This window comes from Peromyscus californicus, unplaced genomic scaffold, assembly GCF_007827085.1.
Source record: "Peromyscus californicus insignis strain IS unplaced genomic scaffold, ASM782708v3 Scaffold_3__1_contigs__length_106647218, whole genome shotgun sequence".
NCBI classification, from domain to species: Eukaryota; Metazoa; Chordata; class Mammalia; order Rodentia; family Cricetidae; genus Peromyscus; species Peromyscus californicus.
Window position 1 is genome coordinate 63,675,975 of NW_026294551.1, and position 14,546 is coordinate 63,690,520.

The 14,546-nt window shown below is 44.5% G+C and overlaps 1 pseudogene; it reads right to left on the reverse strand.

The window, feature by feature from the left end:
• Positions 1–4,741: 4,741 nt before the first annotated feature.
• Positions 4,742–5,339, reverse strand: LOC128122115 (60S ribosomal protein L18-like; annotated as a pseudogene).
• Positions 5,340–14,546: the final 9,207 nt, after the last annotated feature.

Sequence of the window (14,546 nt, forward strand, 5' to 3'; positions counted from 1 at the left end):
GCCTGGACTTTAAGAGAGGGTCTTTTCTATACATTCCTGCCTGTCCTGGACCAAGCTGGCCTCAAACTCATAGAGAGCCTTCGGCCTCTGCCTCCCAAGTTCTGGGAGTAAAGACACAGGCCACCACACCCAGCTCAGACTCCCTCTTTTTAGGTTTAACTTTTAAATATTTTGTTTTCCATATATGGGTATTTTGTCTGTGTGTGTGTGTGTGTGTGTGTGTGTGTGTGAGAGAGAGAGAGAGAGAGAGAGAGAGAGAGAGAGAGAGAGAGAGAGCCTAATTAGTGTTTGCATTGCTCCCCTCCCCGGCAGCTTTAGCTTCTCTACTAGGAGTGGGGTCTTGTGAGCTAGTGTAATTTATGGGTATAAGAATAAGTAGGGGAGCTGGAGAGGTGGCTCAGCGGTTAAGAGCATTAGCTGTTTTTCCAGAGGTCCTGAGTTCAATTCCCAGCACCCACATGGTGGCTCACAGCCATCCATAATGAGATCTGGCGCCCTTTCCTGGCCTGCAGGCATACATGCAGACAGAACACTATATACATAATCAATAAATAAATCTTTTTAAAAAAAAAAAAAGGATAAGTAGGAGCCAGTTGGATAAGAGATCTATCAGTTCAACAAAATAATCATAGTAGGTTCTTCCTGAAGATTTATGCTCTCTCTAGCCACAAGTTCTTGGCAGGTGGAGTAATTTCAATTAAACTTTAAAAAAATTGATTTACTTTTTTATGGGTTTGGGTGTTTTGTCTGTGTATATGTCTGTGTATTGTGTATGTACCTGGTGCTCACAGAGGTCAGAAGATGGTGTTGGATCCCATGTATCTGGAGTTACAGATGATTGTACATTGCTATGTGGATGATGGGAAGTGAACCCTGGTCCTCTGGAAGAGCAGCTAGTGCTCTTAACTGCCGAGGCATCTCTCCAGCCCCCCAATTAATTTTTTAAAAATATGTTTTTAGAAAGCTTACACAAAGCCAGGCAGTGGTGGTGCACGCCCTTAATCCCAGCACTCGGGAGGCAGAGGCAGGCGGATCTCTGTGAGTTCGAGGTTTTTGAGTGAGTTCCAGGACAGCCAGAACTACACAGAGAAACCCTGTCTCAAAACAAAAACAAACGAGGCGGGTGGTGGTGGTGGTGGTGGTGGTGGTAGCAGTGGCGCCGGTGGCGGCGGCGGCAGCACTCGCTTTTAATCCCAGCACTCAGGAGACAGAACCAGATGTATCTCTGTGAGTTCGAGGCCAGCCTGGGCTACAGAGTGAGTTCCAGGACAGACTCCAAAGCTATACAGAGAAACCGAAAAACTTACCACAATAGTAGGTCTCCATATGGCCTTTTCAAACATCCTATTCTTCCTCTGAGCCCCCACTCACCACTCTACGTTTCTACCTGACTCTCCTCGTGATCTTCCCTTCACTATCCCGTAAGTTCTTTCTCCCCTTCCTCCATTTTGACCTACTAAACAGCCATTCCTCGCCCTACTGTGTAGGACTTAACATCCTGTAACTAACAGATAAAGCAGAACCTAAAGTCCTAACAGATGATGAAAACAAAGCAAAGCTTTTTGAATCTATTAACTTAGCCACGCCCTAGCTTTCCACCAGTCAAGGGGCTCAGTGTCATTGCATCCTCTAAGGTCTGTCTGTGCCTACAGCTGAGATTCCTCTGCTTTGTGTACCACCTAGTTAATCTTTCCATCTATGTGTTTTCAAAGTGCCTATTGCTTTCTTTGTTCTACTACTATAAAAAACATAGCCGGGCGGTGGTGGCGCACGCCTTTAATCCCAGCACTCGGGAGGCAGAGCCAGGCGGATCTCTGTGAGTTCGAGGCCAGCCTGGACTACCAAGTGAGTTCCAGGAAAGGCGCAGAGCTACACAGAGAAACCCTGTCTCGAAAAACCAAAAAAAAAAAAAAAAAAAAAAAAAAACCATTCATGAAACTCCTCCCATGTTGGAACATGGAGTTTGGGGCAACCTAAACCTATTTCTGGACCATGACTACTCGTATTTGGCTCTAGAATAAACTGTTGTTCCCATTTGAGGTGAGAGCTGTGTTTCTGTATCCACCCTGGGTGTGTTGTTTCAGGCACTACTTAAGACTGTCCATCAGACCCTTAGGTAGCTGTCAGTCTCCTGCCGTTTCTCCAGCATCTAACTCTGTGGATTTTTCTGTTTCCTTTCCCCTGTTGGGGCGGGGTGGGGGGTGTTTGAGGTCAGCCTGGTCTACATAGTGAGTAGAGAGACCCTGTCTCAAAAAAAAAAAAAAACCAAAAACAACAACACAACCACCACCAAAACAAAGTTTCGACAGGAGACTATTCTTTCTCTCACAGAGGCCTGAACTCTGAGAGCTGAGGTAGTCAAAGATGATGGAGAACTGGTTTCTCCCTTCCTAGATGAGTCAGTGATGTTCCATCTAATCAGGTGATGGGGATGTTCTTCAGTCGGATGTCTTATACTACCTGTGCTGGACTAAGGAGGTTTCCAGTCAACTAGAAACTACCCCGCAAACTGAAAGGGAATTTTATCTCTTTTGTTTTCAATTATTTTTAACTGAAAAATGTAAGATTAGATATATATGCATGTGTGTTTGTGTGTGGGCTGTGCCCCTGAATGTAAACGCCCGCGGAGGTCCCACAGGATTTGGATCCACCTAGAGATGTCTGTTATGAGCGGCCTGACACTGGTGCTGCAAACTGAACTCCAGTTTTTATGGTGGTATTTTATTTGTACTGAAATGTGATTTTATTTGTATGTTAATGAATAAAGTTGTCCGGGGGTCAGAGCTAATAGCAAGCCATTGCAGAAGCCGGGCGGTGGTGGTGCATGCCTTTAATCCCAGCACTTGGTAGGCAGAGCTAGGTAGATCTCTGTGTGTTCAGGGATACAGCCAGCATTTACACACATCTTTAATCTCAATACCAACCATAGAAGACCTGGAGGTCTGTACAGACAGGCAGTGACGAGGTGGTCATGTGGTTGGGTTTACAACCAATGAGAAGGCAGAACAGAAAGTCTTTATAAAGACAGACATACAGGAAGTAGGTCTCTTTCGGAGAGGTAGGACCACCGCGAGAGGAAGGGTAAGGTTTTTAGCTCTTAGCTCTGACCTCTTGGCTTTCTTCTCTGCACTGGTTCTGTGTTTCTTATTGAATAAGACAGTTACTTCTACAAGTTCTCCTCAAAAGAGGTGTGTGTTCGTCACCACTAAGCTATCTCTTTAGCTCCTGGGGGGGAAAAAATTCAATTCATTAGCATAGCTAATGCCATTGATCAAACTGGGAGTCGCCAAGACCCAACTTGCAGTTACACAAGCAACCACACGATGTCACCATGAGCTCAAACAACCAGTACTCTAGATTGAAAAGAAAAAAAATTGTCAAACATGGAAAATGATGATATCAGACTTGAAAGAACTCTCTCAACCAACCGCCTCCAAATTGGACAGTTTGTCCTGGAAGTCCTGGTGAGTCCCTGATGGATGGATCCAGAAACCAGAAATCGGAACAGATTACCCAATAATTTCTCACTGTGACAGCCTCAACATCTTGATACTTGGTTTCAGGGCCTTAGAAGGGGAGGCTGTATTCTTGGTTCTAGCTGTCCCCAACAGTCCTGTGTTGAGGAGCAATGATTGCTGCTGAGGGAAAGGGCCCCTTTTTCCCTACTTCGAAGGCCAGGTCCTATGTTGGAACTCCCAGAACCGGGTGGGGCCTCTTGCCGAGGATAGCAAATATGTCAAATCAAAGTTTTAGAGACCAGGAGATATAATTTAAAAAACAACAACCCATATTTGCTTAGCTATAACAAATGCTAGGTGGAGGGGAATGGTTCTGCAGCTATTCTGTAACCACCAACAGCGTGGAAAAGTGTTCGCATGTTCACATTTCATCAGGAAAAGTTGAGCACATAAACAGCTTACAGTGAGTCTCTATTGTCTGTCGTTAAGAGAGTTAAGACACTGGACAAAGCCTTGGGATAGGATAAACTGTAGATGGGAAGTTGTAAACCAAAGTCTTGGGATAGGATAAAGTGTGAATGGGATGGTGTAAACCAAAGTCTTGGGACAGGATAAAGTGTGAATGGGATGGTGTAAACCAAAGTCTTGGGATAGGATAAAGTGTGAATGGGATGGTATAAACCAAAGTCTTGGGACAGGATAAAGTGTGAATGGGATGGTATAAACCAAAGTCTTGGGATAGGATAAAGTGTGAATGGGATGGTGTAAAGCCAAGTGCTGCTGCTTCTTGGTTGACTGGTCTTTGCTAGCAGAGTGTGGAGTTCTCATGATGGCAGACCTCTGCCTTTCAGGGAACAGTTTTCTTTTCTCTGTTTAGCCCAAGAGTGTGAATCTGACCCAATTCCTTCATCTCCTTCCCTCCATCCTTTAGCCTATAACAAGGACATCTGGGGGTTTTATTATTATTAATTTAGAAATTGGATTTATGTATTTTATTTTATGTGTGAGTGTTTTGACTGTATGTATGTATATGAACCACCTGTGTGCTTGGTACCTGGAGAGGGCAGAAGATGTCATTGGATTCCCTGGAACTGGAGTTATGGATGGTTGTGAACCATTATGTGGGTGCCAGGACTCAAACCCAATTAAACCCGGGTCTCTGCAAGAGCAACAAGTGCTCTTAACCAATGAGTCATCTCTCCAGCTACCTTGAAATATTTTTCATTCTCCCCTCCCTCCCCCTGCAACATCCAAAACTTTTTTAATAACAGTAAGATCCAGGGTTAGTTTTTGTAGCCAAGGCTGGCCCTTAGCCTCGGCACACTCAAACTTCCAGCACTTGGAGCAGACATAGGGTTTGGTGGGGCTTTATGTGGTTCCTGGGACCTTGCCAAAGTGCCAGTACACCTCTCACACCTTCCGAGGACCAGATAGGAGCACAGTGCCACGGCCCTTGGAAGACTCCAGGCCAGCTGGCCGATGGTGAATCTTACCCCCAGCCTTGAGGATGCGACTTCTGGCTGGCTGCTCACCTGCAGTGCATACACCTTCAGCTTGGGCACTTCCAGAATCCACATATCATCTGTGACTGTCCCCACAACCACAACTGTTTTGTTTTATCAGCCAAGACGCTTCATCTTTTGGATCATCCAGGGCAGGGACAGAGGTGGCCAGTTAGTGTGACTCCTAGATAACCTTTCCAGTGTAACTTGATTGAAGATGAAGGTATGTGTCTGGCTAGAAACCCCCAGAGCTTCACTAGCAGCCATAGGAGGATGTCCTTGCTCTTGGGCTCCTTGAGCTGAACCTTTCAGTCCTTGTGGCTACATCAACTCCCATGATGATGCCTCCAGCTCAGAAAACTTATTTGTAGGCGGAATTTCTTTGTGTCCCTGCAGTCGCTCCCGAATAACCACACAGAGACTTCTTATTAATTATAAATGCTCAACTGTTAACCCATTTCAATTAACCACTATGCTGCCCCAAGGCTCATTTACCTCATCTATATACTTCCCAGACTGCTTGTTCTGTGTCTCATGGCATTTCCTCCTGACTCTGCCCTTCTTCTCCTCAACATTCTCTCCACCCTGAAAATCCTGCCTAGCTACTGGCCATTTAGCTTTTTTATTAAACCAATCACAGTGACATATATTCACACAGTGTAAAAGAATATTCCACACTTACTTTAATTTTTTTAGACGATACTTGCAATTTTTAGGTATTAATGGGGGAAGGTGGCATGCATACTATCTCTCATATATGAAAGATTAAAAAGTCAACCTGACTGTAAAATAGAATATAATAATAAATAGTAATTGAAAAGGATGTGTTGTGGGGAGGCTGGATAGAGAGAGATCAAATTTACAGAGTATAAGCTGTATGCATGTGTGTGAATAATGACACTAACCTCCCCCCATGAATGTGTATGAGTTTCAGATGTTAAGCAAAATAAAACATTTATGAGTAAAAATAAACATATACTAAGGCATATATATTTGTGAATATATATGATACTTAACTTTATTCTTATACATGTTGTGCGGCAATTCCTTCTAATTAATCATGGAGAAAGGCTCATTAAGAGGAAATATGGGGCTGGAGAGATGGCTCAGCAGTTAAGAGCACTGGCTGATCATCCCAAGGACCCAGGTTTGATTCCCAGAGCCCACATAGCAGCTCACAACTGTCTGTAACTCCAGTTCGGATCTGATGGCCTTTTCTGGCCTCCAAGGGCACCAGGCACACATATGGTGCACAGACAGACATGCAGGCAAATGCCCATACACATTAAAATAAAATAAATAAAAATTTTAAAGAGTCGGAAAGTACAAATTGAAGAGATGATTTGGTGGTTAAGAGTGCTGACGGCTCTTAACCTGAGGACCTGAGCTCATTTCCCAGCACCCACATGGCAGCTCACAAACACCTATAATTCCAGTTCTAGGGGATCTGATGCCTTCAACTGGCCTCCAAAGGTATCAGGGACATGGTGCACAGACATACATGCAGGCAAAACACCCATACACATAAAATAAAATAATACGAACTAATTTTTAAAAGACTCGGGAAGTAAAGAAAACTTACAAGGCTCAGGAAGTAAATACCCTCAAGTCTGAGGATACTCCCCAAACTTAAAAGGATCCCAAGGTCCCTCCCCAAGGTTAGACAGCTATAAAAGTAGTAAGAACTGCTGGGGTGAAGAATCTCTGACCTGTCAAACTACCTGAAATTGTGCAACTTTCATGGATCATCACCTAGGCTAGGGCATGCTGTTCAGTGAGCTGTCTTTGCATCATCCATGCTCCTGGAAATAACGACTCATCCATACTCTTATAGCGAACCCTAATAAACTCATTGGTTCACCAAGCTGAATTATGGTGTAATCGTTTCATTGATCTGTTGTCAATTCCCTGCCTGGGGTGGGTAAATGTCTGTCTATCTGCAGAGAAGGAAAAGCCACATAACACAATGAGTGTCTAAATGGGGACCAACAGAACATAGAGATGAGTTCTGGAGGAGCGGTTGCACTGCCCCTGCAGTGGGTGCTGAGACACGCAACTGAGGCTGATCCATGTGATTGATGGTGGAGGATCACAGGGGACCATTCCCGACATGGCTACCTTCCCCCTACCTTTTTGATAATGTGCCTCCTTGCCGTAGTGGGGGTCCCATGCTCTATGTGATGGGCGGCAGCATAGGCAACCAAGGCCAAGCCATCTGAGCCTAGAATGCCACTGAGGGAAGTCCCGGGGTAGCCATCGTTCTCTGGTTAAGAGGTGGGTGAAGTCCTCATGAGGACTGTAGAGGAAAAAGGACCACTACCGAGAAGGGAGGGTGTGAGAGAGGCAGGGTTTGATACCCAGTTCACTGGGCCGTATGGGATGATATTCACAGGAAAACTCAGAAAAACATTGATTCAGCAGGGACTATGGGGCTGGTTTAGGGGTTTAATAGCTTTTCATCTCTCTTGAAAAGGTTCTTAGTGTTTCCCCCCCAAAAAAAACTATTCCCAGAAGGAAATCAACAGTTTCTTCTTAGCCAGGCACTAAGAGCTTTGCTGAGCCCTGTGATGGTAATTTCACATCTCCTCAAGAAAAAAAAATGCTAGTAAAAAATGGAATTGAATTTAAAAAAATGTACTTCAGAATAGTTCATAGCCCCCTCAGTCAACCACAAACAGTGAAGAACTCAAATGTACATAAGGAGAAAAATTGATAACCTCAAACACATAGACACAGCAAAATATTTCTCATTGCTAACTAGAAAGATCTCTCTGTCTCTCTCTGTCTCTGTCTCTGTCTCTCTCTCTCTCTCTCTCTCTCTCTCTCTCTCTCTCTTCCTCTTTCTTCTCTTTTAGGGTCTTACTGTGTAGTTTTGGATGGGAACTCACTCTATAGACCAGGATCATCTTGAACTCACAGAGATCTACCTGCCTCTACCTCCCAAGTCCTGAGATTAAAGGTGTGCACCACCATGCCCAGCTGTGACTTTATTTTTTTCAGAGGTTTCCTCCCAGGCAAAACCATGAAACCAGGATTTTGATGAAGAAAAGGATTTCAGGGACAGCCAATATGAAGCACAGTTGGATTTATTAAAAGCAGAAAGAGGGGCTGGATAGATGGCTCAGAGGTTAAGAACACTTGCTGCTCTCACAGAGGACCTGGGATCAGTTCTCAGCACTCACTATTGGTTTTTTTTGTTTGTTTGTTTTTGTTTTTGTTTTTTTCAAGACAAGGTTTCTCTGTGTAGCTTTGTAGCCTATCCTGAAACTCATTTTTGTAGACCAGGCTGGCCTCGAATTCACAGAGATTCGCCGGTCTCTGCCTCCTGAGTGCTGGGATTAAAGGTGTGCAGCACCACCACCCAGCTCAGCCCTCACAATGTACAGCTCACAACTAGTCCTCTTCTGGCTTCCCTGGGCACTACACACATGTGGTGTGTACACACATACACACATACATGCATACATACATACATACATACATACATAGGGCTGGAGAGATGGCTCAGCAGTCAAGGGCACTGGTTGCTCTTCCAGAGGTCCTGAGTTCAATTCCCAGCACTCATGTGGCAGCGCACATCTGTCTATGCTGAGATCTGATGTCCTCTTATGTGCAGAGGTACATTCAGACAAAGCACCCATATACATAAAATACATAAATACATAAATAAATAAATAAATAACTTCTCTGGATTAAAAAACACAGAGAAAGATGCTCTAGGAATAAATAAGCACACCCAAAAGCATGGGTATGGGTGTCTCAAGAATCAGTTAAGCCGGGTGGCGGTGGGCTACACAGAGAAACCATGTCTTGGGTCACAAAGGAAAGGTCACAATTAAGTATCTTTCCAATTGCTTACATCTCTGAAGGTTGTTAGAAGCCCCTTCTCTTTAACAATGTAAGAAGAGAGTTCACGAGGTTGAAAGTTTGGGCCTCTTTGGGCATCGGCACACATGTGCACGTAGTAGTACACACACACACACACACACACACACACACACACACACACACACACACACACAGTTAAAAACTTTTAAAAAATCTTTAAAAAGGCTTAAAGAATTTATTTTGCATATAAAGTTGTAAGGTGGATTTATGAGGGGTATTGTTTTTTAGGTTTGGGGAAGAACAGTAGACACTTAAGGTAACAAATTTTTTTTACCCTAAGTAAACACAGTATATTTATTGCTTGATATCCTTGATTGAAATGTCTTTATGAAAGTATCATCAGCCGGGCGGTGGTGGCGCACGCCTTTAATCCCAGCACTCGGGAGGCAGAGCCAGGCGGATCTCTGTGAGTTCGAGGCCAGCCTGGGCTACCAAGTGAGTTCCAGGATAGGCTACAAAGCTACACATAGAAACCCTGTCTCAAACCTCCCTTCCCCCCACAAAAGGAAGTATTATCTGGTTACAGAGAAGCACAATTTATTTATTGTTTTTGACAAGATGCCTTTTGGAAAACACATAATGTCTTTATAGGCCATTTGGGTGTCATCAGTGGTGTCTAAAATTCTGGTTTTTTGTTTTTTTGTTTTTGTTTTTTGTTTTCAGCAGAAAAGGCAAGCCAGCGTGCCAGGACAATAGGCTATTTCCTTTCCCACATCACTGTAATGTCCATGTCTTTCTTTTTTTTTATTTAAAAATTTTTATTTTATGTGCATTGGTGTTTGCCTGAGTATATTGTGTGGGGGTATCGGATCCCCTGGAACTGGAGTTACAGACAGTTGGGAGCTGTCATGTGGGTGCTGGGAATTGAACCTGGGTCCTCTGCTCTTAACCACTGAGCCATCTCTCTAACCCCATCTGTTGTCCTTCTATCCTACCTCAAACAAACATGAACCTCAAAATAATGCTGTACTGTGGGAGAAGGGCACCATTCCACAGCCTCTAAGGCAATGTGGTTCTCAACCTGTGGGTCTCAATCTCTGGGGGGAGGGGAAGAAGCGAATGGTCCTTTCACAGGGGTTGCCTATCAGATATTTACATTATGATTTGTAACAGTAGCCAAATTATAGTTATGAAATAGCATGAATAATTTTATTGGGGTCACCACAACATGAAGAACTGCATTAAAGGTTGCCAATGTTAAGCAGGTTGAGAACCATTGAGGCCTGGAGACTTGTCTGAGGTCATCCTGCCTGCTAGACATGGTCGCTCAAGCTTGTAACCTCAGCACTGGAAAGTAGAGGCAGGAGGCCAGAGGTTCAAAGTCACAGTGGCTACATAACGCTTTCATGTTGAGGCTGGGTTACAAGAGACCCTGTCTGAAAATTTTTCTAAAAGTACCCAGCCTTGGGGTAGCTGCAGGACTCTGAGCGTGTTCCTTGACTTGAGTGTCTACATGAACCTGATCTTCAAGTAATGCATGATGATTGCAGACCCAAGCATTTCTTCATTGCTCCTTGTATCAAGAATTTTGGTAATTTTTTTTACAGCTGCTTCCATCCAAACCTTAGATTAGGACAAGTCTTACTGTGGCCGATAGACTTCAGTGAATTTGGCGGTGGGCTAGCTCTGCATGTGGGGTCCAAAGTCTTGAATGCTTCTGGTTTGTTTGTTTGCTTGTTTTAAAATAGAACCGGGCATCTACATGAGAACAGAGGGGTGAGATGCCATAGAGAGAAGCAGGATGTCCCAATCAATGACTCGGTCACCCACAATGATGAGAACAGGAGGTAGAAATTGTTTAGACAGTTCAGGATGAAAAGTCTCTGAAGAAAGCCAGGCAGTGGTGGTACATGTCTTTAATTTCAGCTGAGGCAGGGAGATTTCTATGAGTTTGAGCCCAGCCTGATCTACAGAGCGAGTTCCAGGACAGCCAAAGCTACACACAGAGAAACCCTGTCTTGAAAACCAAAACGAAACAAAAACCAAAAAGTCTCCAAAGAAAAGTAATCAGTTTATTTCTGGGCTAAAGCTAGAAGATCTTTGGTCCTCTTGGTAGCTTCATTCTTGCCAGAGGCCAGAGATGCCCAAAATGTTTTAGGGCTCTAAGCTGACTCTTCAATGGTTTCAGGGTTACCTAGATCATGAGATCATTAATTGACCCAGAACAGACAGGCTATCAGGATTCAATAAGCATGGACTTACTTTCTTTCCCCCTTGTTTAAGGATGAATTTCTTGTTTGGTGGCATTGACTTATACAAAAATGCATGTAGATATACTGGCATGTGCTTAGACTCAGTAGTTACCTGACATCTCAGAAGAGACAGATGATCAATGCCTGAGTGTGAGTCCCAAAGCCAATAACATAATAAAAACCTTGCCTTTGTTTGGAGCTGAGGATGTGGTTCACTTGGAGAAGTACTTGTCTGGCATGGACAGAGTCTTAGGTTGAATCACCAAAACTGCCTACACTGGGTGGCGTTGAGCCCAGCACTTGGGAAGCTGAGGCAGAGTGTTACTGCTCTAGAGGCAGTGGGACTTGGGAGAATGGAGCCGAGAAATGGGGCAGACTAAAGTCTCATGCAATAAACAACTTTATTCAGAGCATCAGACAATGTATACTCTGAGGGTTAAAGAGGAGTCACATGAGTAAATTGTCCAATCACGAGGGTGAGCCGCATGTAATAAACAAGCCACACTTGGCACAAATATGTTTTTCCATAGAGGCATATAAACTACTAACAATAGCCTGTTGTAATGAATAATCTGAAGTAAATTCACTCCTATTTGCTACACCTATAAGAAGCATGAAAACATAATCCAAGAACAATCCTGTGTTTTTGAAGAAACTGAGGTCATAAGACTCTTGTCTTAGTTTCTTGGAGTTTTCTCACTAGCCCTCAGAAGTCTCCCAGGACTCCATTCTTGGACCATGTTCCGGCAGCAGAAGATCAAAAGGTCGCGGTCATTCTTGGGCTCGTAGCAGATTCAAGGCCAGCCTGGGATTCACCATATCTTAGAGAGGATGGGAGGGTGGGAAGGAGGAGAGAAAGAGAAAGAGAACTCATAGAGAACATGGCCTATGGGCTGTAAGATGCTCAGCAATTAGGATGTCCACACAAAATTTGCCTTTCAAGTATGCTCGGTTTATTCACATAAACCTTCCTTAAAATATCATGTTAATATAAAAGTTAAACAGGCATCTCACCAAATGGGAAACAGTTGTTTGGGTAGAACTGCTACTGCAGGGTTCCACAGGGGACACTTCTTTGTGAGGACACTTCAGAAGCTTGCAGGCCCGACCCATGTCAAATGTCAAGTCCTTCAGCTGTGGTAGACTGGAAGGATGGCATTGATGGAGGTCCAGGAGGTCCTTGAGAGAGCGTAGGCCAACAGCCAGGGCTGACAGGCTGGCTTGTGTGGGCCGGCAACAGTGCAGAAGTTCAACAGCCATTGTGAGGCCCGGGCCTCACACAGAGTCTCAAGTCCTTGCCAATCAAAACAGGCTAGAGAAGTGGTGTCAGGTAAGCCCAGCAGTGAGAATCTAGAGACCATTCCCATGTTGTGAGGTAACTCCTTCAGAGAACACAGGGACTCTTAAAGCCAGTAGAAAGTTCTTTATTTTGCCGGCTGGTGGGCTACACGGGGAATTTGCTCAAAGCGTACAGTCCTGAGTGTCACCGGTCTTTGCTTTTTAGGCACAAAAGGCACATCCTGGTTGACATAATTTGGTTAGCAAGAAGAAGCTAAACTAAAGAAGCCAAAAAGCAAGGTTAGAACATTTCCTGGAACTGTGGAGGTCTTGGAAGGTCTTTGAAGGAGTAGGTCTTTGTTCCCACTTTTTAGGTCTTTTTGTTCCCACTTTTTGGCCGGTGTTGGGGCTTATGTGTGGGGTTGGGTTCTGAGGTCAGAATGGTGCCTTGAACATGGTGTCAGTGTTAACATCAAAGGTGGGAGGAGAAAGACCACTGACCCAAATCGTGATGGCCAAATTAATTAAAGCAAGCAATTAATTAAAGCAAGTTTTTTTTATTCGTTTACACAGGCTGCCTCCAAGACAGGGTTTGAGAGGTCAGCATTGGATGTGAGGAAGACCAGGTTTTTATAGAGCTCAGGGGTAGGGGGTTTCCAAATAGGGGATTTGGTGGGCAAAATAGGCGGGGTTACAGGAGCAGGACATGAGCATAACAAGTTAGTCCCTCCTGAAACAAAGACATGGTTCCAAAGGCGGACATAACAACAGGTAGTCATAACAAGGCAGCTATAACAAGCCTTTTGAAGCAGAGGTAGGGTTGCAAGATGGTCATAAACAACATTTTGAAGTGAAGGCATGATTGCCATTCCTGGAATAGGCAGTCCAGAACCATTTGGAGTTAAGGTTACAGGTGGGACATCACTCAATCCTCAAAGTTCCAGCTTCTGTATCATTTCATTGACAGTAGCTTTGTGCCCTCAGGGCTCACAGCTTGGGGCTGGTTCACTAGCAAATCAACACCATCTTGGGGTCAGTTCATTAATATCAAGGCTTGTCCTGGACTACCAGTGGCCTGTCTGGAGCTTGCTTCTGAAGCCTAGCTCTTACCAGAGCTGCCTGGGGGCAAGCTTAGGCACACAATATTCCAAGTCACACCAAATGGCTTTTGAGTTACACAAAATGGTTTCTAAGCTATTCCCCTCCCCCCCGTCTCTCTCACCTCTCACACACACACAGAGAGAGACAGAGACACACATACACACACACACACACACACACACACACACACACACACACACACAGAGAGAGAGAGAGAGAGAGAGAGAGAGAGAGAGAGAGAGAGAGAGAGAGAGAATGAGTTTGTTTTCCTTTATTTGATCTCTGGAAGTCAAAGCTGTGAATAGTTCTGTAATGAATCTGTAGTCAGAGGTTCCCTCCCACCTCTTGACCGATCATTCTTCCTTTGCGGTCTGATCAGTAGGAAGGGAATGGGCACCATCATGCAGTGTGGGAATGGAGACTTGCTATTTGCATGCTCTGCTTTCTTGGGATTTGTCTCTGCCTGAAGACAAAGGTTAGCAGGGAAAGATGTTCTCTTTTTTCTGGCACGCAAGTGGGGGGAGTGGTCAGTGGTGGTTCACACCTTTAATCCCAGCACTTGGGAGGCAGAGGCAGGTGCATCTCTGAGGTCGAGGCCTGCTGTGGGATGGTCTGTATGTGCTCTGATTGGTCAATAAATAAAACACTGATTGGCCAGTGACCAGGCAGGAAGTATAGGCGGGACTAACAGAGAGGAGAACTGAGAGAACAGGAAGGTGGGAGGAGACACTGCCAGCCACCGCCATGACAAGCAGCATGTGAAGATGCCGGTAAGCCACGAGCTACGTGGCAAGGTATAGATTTATAGAAATGGATTAATTTAAGATGTAAGAACTAGATAGCTAGAAGACTGAGCCATTAGGCCAAACAGTTTAAATAATATAAGCGTCTGTGTGTTAATTTTATAAGTGGACTGCTGGGGCTTGGTGGGACCTGGAGAGAAGCTCTCCAGCTACAAAGGCCAGCCTGGTCTACAGAGCGAGTTCCAGGACAGCTGGGGCTATACACAGAAATCTTCTCTTGAAAAAACAAAACAAAAGGGGTGGTGGTTCAGGCTTGGCATTTTTGTGTGTGTGTGTGTGTGTGTGTGTGTGTGTGTGTGTGTGTGTGTGTGTGTGTGTGTGACT